This window comes from Microcebus murinus, chromosome 8 (genome assembly GCF_040939455.1).
Source record: "Microcebus murinus isolate Inina chromosome 8, M.murinus_Inina_mat1.0, whole genome shotgun sequence".
NCBI lineage: Eukaryota > Metazoa > Chordata > Mammalia > Primates > Cheirogaleidae > Microcebus > Microcebus murinus.
This window is the reverse complement of record NC_134111.1, coordinates 40,886,977-40,900,325: the sequence shown is the minus strand read 5'-3', so window position 1 is coordinate 40,900,325 and position 13,349 is coordinate 40,886,977.

The window sequence follows — 13,349 nt, the reverse complement described above, 5'->3', positions numbered from 1 at the left end:
TTGGCTGATGGCAGGATGCCTAAGGGTGCAGCAGGGGAGATCCACCATCAGGCTATACTTGTACACATCTAGTAGCTGCAGCAATGGCTGGAGCAGAAAAGTGTCCCAAGAAATTGTGACCCAGGGCATAAAATGTCTCTGACAGAGAGGTACATAACATGCACTTCATTTCACAGATGGGAACACTGAGGCTCAGGAAAGTTAAATAACTTAAGTTGATGTACTGGGACATAAAGATATATAAGACATAATACATCCCCTCAAGCAACTCTTAGTCCAATAAATTGTGAGACATTATATAATGAATAATTGCATGTAGGTGTTGATAGGGTCATACAATCAGTAAATGAGTAACAGAGCTAAAAATAGAATGAGGTTTATTTGACTTCCCATCTGTACCCATCTTAGTATATAGATATGCCTCAGGATTTTATTATGTTTACTGCCTGCTGGAAATTTTGCTAAATTATTTGCATGCCTGATATCATTCAATGTTTGTAGAAATATAACTAAGCGGGTATTTTAACCACCCCCCACACCATTTTTCAGATAAGAAAGTGGCCCTTTCTTGTGTACTCTTCTATACCCTAGACACTATGCCCCCATACTTAAAGAGACACTGCTTGGTAGAGGAGGGTGACTTCGGACTGATAAAATCAATGTGGACAAGCTCGCAGGTGTAGGCACAGGGTAATGCAACGTGTTGCTAGAAACAGGGGAACCCAGTGACCAATTCTATTAACTCCACCTTCACCCTCCAGCAGTGTGACTAATTACGATATAGGCTGATACTAAGTAGCTCAACTCTTTTTAAAAGTGGCTGGTGAAACTGTGGAAACTATCTAAAAATATATAACTAATGTGTGAGAAATAATGCTGTTACAAGGGAATTGATAACCAAAGATAATGGGAAAAGGAAGAAATAGCAAGTTGGAGCTAATTACCAGGGAAAGCCCCCTGACACTGAGAATGGTGAGCTAGGATAATGGTCTCCTGAGGGGGGTGGCAGAATCACCATCAGTTAGTACATTTAAAAATAGGCAACAGAGTGCTAGAAACAGGGCTATTGGGAATAATCTTGCATTAGGCAGGAAAGGAGGTAATTGACTAAGTGACCTAATATTAAGAGCTTTCTTTCTCATGAATTTCTAGAATTTGGAAAAAAATAAAACCTTATAGGCTGTATACAGAAATGTAGGTATCTAATGACTGGAGATGCCTAAATATAGCCTCAAATTATTCATAAATGCAAAATGAGAGCAGCCGTGCCCCAGATGGAGCATAACACGAGGGTCAGAGGGAATGCAGAAGCTGGACAGGAAGGTTGAAGCAGTGTGAGGAGTCTGATTTCTCTGATGCTTTCAGATGGGGCAGTGTCCAAGTACCCCTGAGAGAAAGAAGAGTGTATTAGTTAATTACTCAGCTCTCTTTCCCACTCTTTCAGTCCTATTCTACTACAATGTAAGAGAGTTTACATAGACCACCATTTGTGGACTCATACACAGTTCATATCTTCCAAGTCAGTGCTCTCCCTCCCTTAAAACTGGAGCGTGGCACACTCTTCAAGCACTCTTTCCCAAAGCGTAGTCCCAAAGCTTGCTTGCGTCTAGCCCTGGGGAAGCTTGCTAAAAATGCAGATTTCAGGATCTCACTGCAGATCCATGGATGCAAGATGTCTAGGGTGGGCTTTATGAATCTGCACTTGTAAGAAGTTCCCTAAGTCTTATACACACCATTATATTGGAGAAATCTCCCCGAGGAAAGGGCACAGTGGTTAAATCAAAAGAAACTTCCAGGGGTTGGGGAAGTGTAAGGCAACCTTCCTCCCCTCTTCCTTCATTTGCTTTCCCCGATTTTCCTTTACTCCCAACCAAATGGGATCTCCTTTAACTTTCAAACCACCCTTGCACTTCTAAGTATGTATATATATTCAGCTATAATTTATATTTTACCTACTTGCAAAAGGCTTTAATATAATTTTTTTTGTATGTCTGACATGCTAGTTATTATTTCTCTGCTTTGTATTTGTGGTGCTGTTTTGACAGGGATTATGTTGTAGTCATCTTTCCATCCTTCACAATTTTATGAATATTTTTACTGAATGCAACTAAGTCAAAACTGTAAAAAAAAAAAAAAAAAAAAAAAAAAAGTAATGAAAACAGGGCATGCAACAGAAACCCAGGGCACGTTGGCTTTGCCAATGGGAGAAGGCTGATCACTTGGCTTGTGTCAAAACCTGGCTTTTGCTTCCAGCACTACCAATAATCTCATATAAAAATTCGAACAAGTCCTGTGGCCTCTCAGTCCCCCACGACCCACTGCCCCTTCCCCCCAACCCCCGCCATAAGCAGGAATAACAATCATTTTCTTGCTTTTCTCCCAAAGCAGGGGGGAGAGTAAGCATGACAACATCACTATTAAATGTTACTTTTCACTTAGGACAGCTACAAACGACATCAACATTATCAACATCATCATTTCATAATCTCCAAACCATTGAACAGAGTTCAGTCTGGGTTCCCCAAGAGATAATTATTTTACTTCACACCAGGACATACAAGAAAAGATCAAACAGGAAAAAACAAAGATTCCAGGAATTACATCTAGTTAAAATGTATGTCAGTAATCAGTCTTTTAATGCAATTCCCCCGATAATGCTAGATATCAGGACAAGGAAAATAATTGGCATTGTTTAATTTTTGACATGGCACCTAATGAACAGCTCAACCATTTTCATAGAAGGCAAAATTACAGCGCTACTGCTGGTGCGGCTACTGTGTCTAAAGTTAATTGGATTTTCTATTATGATGAGGCTTGTTTTTCAGAATTTAATCTCTTAGTCTCTACCAGTTGCTCTGAGCTGATGGTGAGGCAGGAGATTATATAGGGTATGTGGAGTGAGTCATGGGCTGGGGAAAAACCTCATTAGGTCAAAGAACCATCAGGTTTATTAGGGTATGTGCAAGCAGGCACCAGGATTTGTCGAGTGTATGTCTTCTCAATGTGGAGTTTTTCAGGAGAGAAAACTGACTACTTGTTATTGTAGTCTCTCCCCTTCCCTTCCCTCCCTTCCTCTTTCCTCCTCTTCCTCTCTCTCTCTCTCTCTTCTCTAGGCAATAATGTGTTTTAGTTCCATTAGGATGCTGAGTTGAGTGCTCTCTGCACACTGGAACAAAACAGCAATACCAACTTCTTTACTAGTCCAACGGATTACTTTACAAATTACCTATTTTAGCATCAGTTTGTCCGCTCTGTTGTTCTGAAACAAGAAAACAACCTTCAAATTGAGAGAACCAATGTGAAAAAAGCCCTGGCAGCTGATAATGGGCTAAGAGACAACAGGCCCAGTTGTGAAATGGCCACTCACACTGTCACCTTGAAGATAGCCATTAGCAAGGGTGTGGCTGGATATAAGCAGGGCTATATACCTGGGCCTCAACGGCCCAGACAGTGAGTCGCTGGGGAGGGCAACAGTGAGCAGACAGACTGGTGCACAAAGGGCTCATGATGGGATAGGAAGGCCACCTGGCTGAGGCTTCCAAAAAGGAAGGACCTTCAATTTTGAGGTTAACGTTCTCTATGAAAACAGGCTATTTATTAAGTCATTGCTTCTATCCGTTTGTATTAAGAGCATTAATTTGTTGAGTGTAAACATTTAAAGTATATAGTCATTTTGTTAACCCTATTGTGGTATTTCTTCATTTTTTTAAGTTATTGAGAGTCTAAAAATAAAGTGACTGTGGGCCTCTTCAGACTTCTAGAGGCCTTGGCCATGACTGGCAGCTGCTGGAGGGTCTGATGTCAGGAGGAGGGGCTTCTGCACATGCTCCCTGCACACGGGCATGCCTGCTGAGAACCATGGACTTAGGCAGATTCCAAATGCACTTCCCCAAACATCTGCCTTTTAATATCTCCAAACCAGAAATATATGTCTATGTCAATTTTTACATTAAATCTACTGAAACATTTTTGCTCTAATGCTATATTAAAAAAAGAGTATAAAAACGTTGCCTGGCACATGGATAACTTAAAACAATTAAATAGCAATTGATAAAACTGCAACTTTAAATAGAAAGTGGGCTCTAGAAACTGCAAATTGCAGTTCAATCACAATTCCTCTTTCATTACAAAGCTTATCTTAGCCATACAATAGCAATAAAACTTATATTTAGATAGCATTTTACATTTCAGAAAGCATGCTCATATATTATCTCAAGTTCCCTCAATAGAAGAACAATACATAATGCCCACAGTGACACATTGGGCTTTGTTTTAAGGGGCAGAATTGTCTTAGTAATATCTTGGGAGATTGATGATTTCATATCACAGATGAAAATATGAGGCTAGAGACCAGAACTCCAAATCCGGTGGAATTTAGAAAAAACCATACTGACTTTACAGATGTCAAGGTGTCCTTTGGCACTATGTTTGTATGTACATGTCTAATTTGATCGAGTTCACCCAACAGTTTGCCAAGGCTACCTGTCATTGCAACCTAGAAGTCAAACTCAAAGCAAGGAAGGCAGATGAGATCTCCCTTTCCCCACTCATCTCCTGGATGGGTAGGGCAATGATGTGACATGCTTTATTTTCTCTTGTCCCACTTTAGAGCCCACCACCCATCACCACTGTAAACCCTTAACCTCAATTTTTAGGGACACCAACTAGTTTAAACTTCCCTGTGTAGTGGGCTATACACTGCTAGAAAATGTCTACTGTTCCCTTACGATCTAGTAAATTAAAATACATTCCCTGTCCCTTTAGCATTGCATTTTTGAAAAATTTCTCACTTCAGATTTGGAAAATGACAAGTAAATGTCAATAGCCTTCAAAAGTCTTCAAAATTAGTTTTAGTAGCATCAGCATCTCTTAAGAACCCCCTTCTTGCCCTCTGTACTTTTAGAAGCACACTCAGCAATAAGGGTGCAATGACTACATTTTAACACTATTCCTTTTGCATTCTAACAGGAAATTAAATTAAGGATATTAAATCCCCTCCACATGCTCAGAATTCTGAGGGGTAACTTCAAGATGGCAACACATATGCACCTGCTCTTCTTCAGCAGGTATCCAGATGTTGAACTTGGGCCGTGTCAGTCTCTCCTGTGCACACTTGCTCCTTGAATTTTTCTCACTCCTCTCTTCATCTGTGATCCTATGCTGTCTCAACCTGTTCACATACTCTCTGTGGTCCTACATTGTTTTTCTAAGTCCATCAGACTCTCTTTCAAATCTTGTCAAAAAGGCATTTGATAACCACTTTCAGAAAACCTTTCAACTAATCAAAGGGGAGAGGGTCATTTTGTTCAAACCACACCCTTTTAAAAGTACACACCTTCCACTGTTCTACTTTGTTCTTATGTAGCAGAAATATTTGTACATGAGTCTAATTTTTATTTTTTTCACTAATAAAACTTACAATTATCAGTGCTTTTCTCATGTTAACTTGGTCTACATGAAGCCAAGATATCTTTTTACAGTTTTCCCAGAGGAATATTAATCTTCCTGGTTAAATTTTCAACTTCTTGTGCAAACCTCTAAATGAACACCATATCATGACAAGCAGTGTGTGATGATTCTTTATTAATATGCATCAAATATAATTATTAATATGTAATTATTAGCAACCTCATACCTTGTACATGTCCCATCTAACAGTCTTGTCCATGCCTAACCCAATCTTATTTAAAGATAAGACACGGATAAGCAAGGTCCAAACCCAAAGTCTTCTCAAGAGTTTCCCACTCAACACAACTCCACTGGGAAGAATTAGTATGGAAGATGATACCAAAGTGGTTCTATAGTAACAGCTCAAATGAACAATCAGAAAATAGGCTGGTGGAGAGATATGCCCCCCAAAATACTTGGGGTACAACCTTAATCAATGTAGCATAGACTTCATTACCTCAACCAGCTAACATTTATCGGGCACCTAGGGATAAAGACAAAAATGGCATAGTTCCAGCCCCCAGGACGTAAAATTTTAGTAAAAGAAATTGACATTGGAAACAGATCTAGAGGGATCTCCAAAAACTATTGTTCTTCCTATTTTTCATGGAAAGAACCCAATTATATCTTAGAAAGAATAAAGGACTGTGTCAAGGTTACAAGACTAATACATGGCAGCAGGTTGGCCAGGATCCACAGAGAAGGAAGGGACATGAAGGGGCCGTGGTTTTCAAGGTGCATACGACAGAAGAATTAGTCATAGATTTCCTCTTAACCACAGGGGATCCTCACAGGTGTCCATTAATATTTTTATACATAAAGTCGTATTTTAATCAGATAGCTGGAACATAATTTATTGACCAGATGGAAAAGTTTTTTCCCCCAAGAAATTAATACAAAAGGAATATAACACAGTATCTAATTATTAAGGTAGTGAAAAAATAGTAGTAAATGTGAGATGAGGTGGTGGGGGGCAAGGTGTGTGAGTGTGTCTGTGTGTATGAGATAAATCAGTATTCCATTTACTCTGAACATATCTCCATCTTCTTCCTATAGCACGTCATACGAACTCGGACTCTTTTTCAAAACAAGCCCTGACAAGACAGCTAAACATAAACAAAGAACTCTGTAGCAGGTGCAACAAGAAAAGCATCATTTTTTTCTGTGCACACCTTGATACTCCCTGGAGTAAATTATGGTCCCCGGATAAGGTTCTCTGCTTCCCTAGGAGATTTTTCTAAACTGTAGTCTTATTTGTCAAAAAGCAATATCTTAGTGTGTGTTCTAGAATTAGAAGTTTAAGTATATAAACAAGAAAGCTTTGCACTTAATGTGCTACATTAAATAGTTTATAAATTTAAAATGGTATTTCTCTGCTTTTAAAATTTGTTTTTATTTCAGCATATTATGGGGGTACAAATGTTTAGGTTATGTGTGTTGCCTTTCCCCCCCTTACCCCCAGAGTTAGAGCTTCAAGTGTGACCATCCCCCAGATGGTGCGCACTGCACCCATTATGTATGTATACATCCATCCCCCCCCCACCTGCCCAATGCCTGATAAATGCTATTCCTCCTATATGTCCACTTAGGTGTTGATCAGTTAATACCAATTTTCTGGTGAGTACATGTGGTGCTTATTTTTCCATTCTTGGGATATTTCACTTAATAGAATGGGCTCTAGCTCTATCCAGGAAAATACAAGAGGTGCTATATCACCGTTGTTTCTTATAGCTGAATAGTACTCCATTATATATATATACACCACATTTTATTAATCCACTCATGTATTGATGGGCTCTTGGGTTGTTTCCATATCTTCTCAATTGTGAATTGTGCTGCTATAAACATTCGAGTGCAGATGTCTTTTTTATAGAATGTCTTTTGTTCATCTGTAGATGCCCAATAATGAGATTGCTGGATCAATGGTAGATTCACTTGTATCGCTTTGAGGTATCTCCATATTGCTTTCCACAGAGGTTGCACTAGTTTGCAGTCCCACCAGCAGTGTAGGAGTGTTCCTATCTCTCCACATCCATGCCAACATTTATTGTTTGGGGACTTTTTGATAAAGGCCATTCTCACTGGAGATAAGTGATATCTCATCATGGTTTTGATTTGCATTTCCCTGATGATTAGAGATGTTGAGCATTTTTTCATGTTTGTTGTCTGCCTTTCTTTTTTCAGTTCAACCCCTAGAGCACAGTTAGTGCTCACCTAGTATTTATGAGTGATAATCTTTAGAAGTGTGTGGCAAAGATCTGAATGGGATATTATGCAAATAAGAGTCACACTTCATGCACACAGCACATACACATTTGCCTGCTGGAATCATGTCTTGACAGGGGCATATATTTGGAGAAAATCACCAACACTCATTATCTTCAGCATGTATCACCATTCATTCATTGGCTCATTTATCATTCAAATATTTATCTAGCTCCTACTATGTACTGGATACTCTTTCTGCCTACCCAACAACAACTTTTCCCTTCTTCCATGTCATACAGCCCAAATTTAGCTCTAACATCTACTCTTGCCCCACGTGGTTCAGCTAGAACCCAATTGATTTAAACCAATTTTGATCCTATTCTCCTTGCAAGGGATTTATTTCATGAGGTATATAACCCCAGGACTGGCCAATGAAAATTGAGAGGATGTCTTCTGGGAAAGGATTTTTTTTTAAGCTCTTAAGAAGAGCTGTACAAGGAAGAAACTGCTTGTGATGGTTAGTTTTATGTGTCAACTTGGCTAGTTTAGAGTACCCAGTTATTCAATCAAACACTAATCTAGGTATTTGCTGTGAAGGTATTTTATAGATGTAGTTACCATCTACAAGCAGTTGATTTAAGTAAAGGAGGTTATCTTTGATAATCTGGAGGGGCTTTATCCAATCAGTTTGAAAGGCCTTCAGGGCAAAACAGGTTTCCCAGAGGAAGAAGAAATCCTGCCTCAAGACTGCGGAGCCAGCTCCCGCCTGAATGTTTCCAGCCTGCCAACGTACTCCATCGATTTTTGACTTGCCAGCTCCCACAGTCGTGCAAGCCAATTACTTGAAATGATATATATCTCCTTCTGGTTCTGTTTCTCAGAGAACCCTAACTGACACACTGTCCTTTTTCAGTCTCTGGAAGTTCAGACGAAAGAGCATAAACATGGAAAGAACCTGGGTCTTCGAATGTGTGCTTGTGTTGCTGAGTTAATCAACGATTAGAGCCTCCCCTATTGGGACTCCCTGTGATGAGAGAGCAAGGCCTTTCATTCTTTCAGCCTTTATGAGTGTGATCTTCTGTTGCTTGAAGCTGAGAGCAACCACACTAACACAGAAATCATCAGAAAACAATTAGTGCCATATATAGAATCACAATTAGCCAACCACAGAGAATTTAAGATAACAACATTCTGGTATTTGGGTCATTTTCTTTCAGATAAGGAAGAACTCACTTTTACTGGCTACAATGTCAGACTAAATGAGTGCATTTAAGAGGCCAGAAACTAATTATTATCTCTTTGTAGGACTGATATAAAAGTAGAAAAAGAGGCTCCATAAAGAGAAATTTTCCTATGGTGACAGGCTGTTTCAGTCCATGGAAGGAAATTTTGAAGACAGTATTTGTATTGAGAAAATAATAAAACTGTACTTAATGCTTTTGGAAACTATTGAATAACTACCTTGTTCTTTATTTCACACTTTTGAGACCTTACCAAGAAAGGATTATCTGCGTGATTTCTAATTTTAATGGCTCATAGCTGACTATTTTAGTTCTATTCCGCACTTGGGGTTACAGTTACAGTGAAATTGCAAACAGCTGCAATGCCTGCCCTACGAATGTGTGTAGGTGTGTGCAAAATGCTTAATGTCTTCTGCAAGGAACAGGTGTTGTATGGGCAGTGTACACGGGAATGAAATAAATTCACTCTCGGGCTGGAGCTGGGTAATCTAGTTGCTAAGATTTGGTTTTGTGAGTTACACACATAGGAAAAGGAGTGTATGACAGAAACACTGAGCTACTCTTAAAAAGAGAAGCCTACATTTCAGTGTTGCATCCTCTTCACAAGTTAATCATTTCTAAAAAATTTCAGTTACTGTGAATAACAACTACACAGAAGTGCAAAACAGTAGGCGGGAGCCTGCGAGGAGTGACAGACGGCAATTTGCGGGGTTCTCCTTCCTGGACCCACTCGGTACGCTTGAGGAATATTGACACTGCATGCGATTTTAAAAACTTGTTTGAACTTTTGTTGGATTTGGTTTTAAATGGCAGCTTAACTTCCTGATATTAAAAGTAAGCAGGGGGGCATGGGCAATATGTGTAACCTTAACACTTGTACTCCCATAATACGCTAAAATAAAAAATAAATAAAAGTAAGCTTTTGTTTATTTTGTTTTTTAGAAATGCACGCTAGACTTTATAATACACACTTAAACAGCCCTCATTTTCCATTTCTGTCCAGTAATAAAATGGTGGCTATTGACATTTATTGAGCATTTACCATATACTCAGTGTGTTGGTACTGAAGATACAAAAATAGAGAAAAAAACCACAGCGATTTCCAGTGCAGCAGAAAACTGTGAAAAATTAAAAACTCATCCTTATAAAGTGATGTTCTATAAAATTTGGGTAAACGAATGTGTAAAAAAGTTTAATACTATAGCCAAAGTCTCTTTTCTGGGCTGATTTGGTTACTAACGTCCAGAAGCGAAGGAAGGTCTTAAAGCTCCTTTTCAACTACACCAGATGGTGAGTCCTAGCAACAGTGAAAATTCCTGTGGCTCGCAGTCTCCAGGATATACAAGTTGTTTGGGAAGAGGATCAAAGTCCTTCTTTTCTGATGGGTTAGTCTGAACTTACTCTTAAGATCCCCTCTAGGATAAGGGAAAATACCTTGATTAAGCTGAACATCATATATAAAACTAAACTCCTTAAAATAACTTATTAACCTATCTAGAAATTAATTATCTACTGCAGTGTTCTCAAAATTTGGTCCACTGACCATGTGCAGGGGAATCTGTGGGATGCTGATTAAAATAGTGCATCGCTGGTTTCCATCCTTTCAGGTCTACAGAAGCAGAATTTCTAGGGTAGGGCCCAGAACTTTCCTTTCTAACAAGCTCTATCAAGTGATTTTTATGAAGTTGATTAATAGATAACCAGTGATACTGGGCCGGATGCCTTCTCCACCCAACTTGCTGACCGCTGAGGCCGACCTAAATGGATGACGTCAACTAGGATCTCTCCTTCTCTGGCTTCTGGTTGGCTCTGACCAATGGACTTTGTGGCAGCTGATTGGAGGAAAGGAAGAGAGTAAGCGAGGCATTTATTTCCTGTGCTTCCTCTTTGCCATGTTGCTTGCAGACAGCCTTCGGCAACCCCTAGGACTTTCTCTTTCTCAAGGAATACAAAGACTCAGGCCTCTTGTCCTTTTGGGCCCAGATGTGAGAACAGGTCCTCTGATGTTACTGCCCTGGGGTACTGCACTATCCCTCAACCCTGCCCGCACCTGGGTTATCTATTAATCAACTTTCTTCCAATCCAATGTGAGTCTGCCATTTGCTTTCTGTAGAAATCTTGGCAGAAACAGATATAGTTAGCAATATTTTATAGCTATATAATATTTTATGTTTTGAAAATTGCTTTTATATTTATTTTTTTAACACAATATGATGTAAGTAAAGCAGTTGTTTTTTTTTAAAAAATCACCATTTTATGAATAAGAAAACTAGGGCCAAGAGAAGTTAAATAAATACTCATGAAAGTTCACCCAGCTGGTCAGTGGGAGAACCAGAGAGGAAGTCTTCTTTCATGACTCCATCTAGAACTCTTCTCACTTCATCAAGCTGCCAGTCCCCTTCCTTCCTGGCCATATGTCATAGAAGCTGGTACCATTACCTGATAGAACTGCAATTGACATTACATTTTTTGGGGTGACAATAAGCACGAAAAGAAAGAATTCAGTGGAATCCATGTATTTGTTTCAATCAAGGCTAAGACCCAGGCCCCCGAGGCGTGGAGAGGAATGTTCTCAGAGGTGAGCTTCTTTGCTGCGGTGCCTGTGACTTAACCATGCACCCCCTCGGGCTCCCTCTGCAATCCGAAGCGGCATCTAGCACAGCTCTAACACTTCGTGTGCCTGGCTCTTCCTTCGGTTGGCAGCTCCCTCGTGGCTGGGGCCTATTTTGTTTTTACTTATCACTGTATCTCCAATTCCTAGCCTAGTTCTGAGCACACAGTAGGTACTCAGTAAGTATTTGTTGAGTTAACAAAGGAGCATGGGTATGTCTATTACCCCCATGTACTGGCATATTACAAAATCTTGGAGTCACTTCCTGCTTCCTGGTCTTTCTCATCCTCTAATCTGGCCAGTCGCCAATTTCTGTCAATTCTACTTGTGATTTCTCTTAGATATGTTTATTTCTTCTCATTCCTATTGTCACTAGCCTAATTCAGTTTCTCAATGCTGTTACCCTTGGAGTTGGTTGAAATGGCTTTCTAAAATAACTTCCTGTTTTTGCCTGTACCCATGCCAGCCTGGTCTTCCTAGAGTCTGGTTCTGACTGTCTTACCCCTCATCACAAACTTTAAAGGGCTTCAAAACAATGATTTAGACACCTTAGCATATCAGCTCAATGCCATGCACCTTGCTCCACATTTATTTCTCAAAACATCCTTTTATATACTCTGTGTTTTAGTGCCTCTGAACTTTAGCCTGTGTTTCTTACTCCCGGTTTCTCCCCACCTCCATGTGTTTGCTGATACTGTTGAAACACCTGAAATACCTTTCTTTGTCTGGTCTGTTTATCCACAAGGCCCTGCTAAGAAGCTAGTTCTTCCATGAGTTCTTCCCTGATTCTGCTCTTACTCATCTTTTTTTAGAAGTAATTTTTCCTAATTTTGAACTCCCACATTACCTTGTCTGTATCATTTTAGTGACATTTTATACTTTCTATTAGCTTATTTATGTATCTCTCTGTGTCTTAACCTCTCTACAAAATGGTAAGATCCTTGAGTTCAGGATGCATAATTGATGATCTTTGTATCTTTCTTATTACATATGGTGCTTTGTACTTAGGACTTATCAATACATATTTATTAAGTTAATGTATGCACAAAGTATGGACAAAAATGGGGCATCAGGATCAATGAAAAGTTAGTGGATGAGGTTATCCTGAAGCATGAAAAGAAATCAGAGGGATATGTCACTGTAGCAAAGACACTGAGGTAAAAGAAAGTTCTGGTGTCACTATACCCCTGGTGAGGCCTTGCTTGCCTGGGTAAGAGGTGAGAACAGGGATACGCACATCCAGGGAGTAGAAAGGAAATTTATGGGAGATGTGACTTGGACCAGAAGGTGATGGGCAGACATTGAATGTGTTCTCCATGACACAAAAATGACAGCAATCTTTGCAATAGGCAGAAGGATAGAATGGGGGGAAAGGAGTATTGAAGTCAGTGATTATGAAGTACTGTAATTTGGGCCTGAAAAAGACTGAACAAAGATGTGGCCACAGAGAAAATGGCTGGACTGGGGGACCAAAAGTGAGTTGACATGTGCAGGTATCGGTGGGGTGCGGAGAGAAAGGAATCAAGAGTGACATCAAGGATGCCTATGCTGATCTTGGAGAGAAGACTTTGAAACACAAGATGCTTTTGGGTCGTGCATACCAGAAATGTTCAGTAGCAGCACTGACTTGGGGACGGAAGTTGCCTTAGAACTGGAGAAGGGGTGGGGGGGGATGCTCAGCTCTGTGAAAGGGGTGACAACACTCCTGGACTTCCCAGAGGCCTCTGCTAGATGTGATATGCATTGGATATCTGTTTCCAATGAGAAAGACTGATGCTCTAAGCGGTTTGTCTTGGTCCTACTTACAATTCTGTTTGGGTCACAGTGGAATTCCCTTCCTA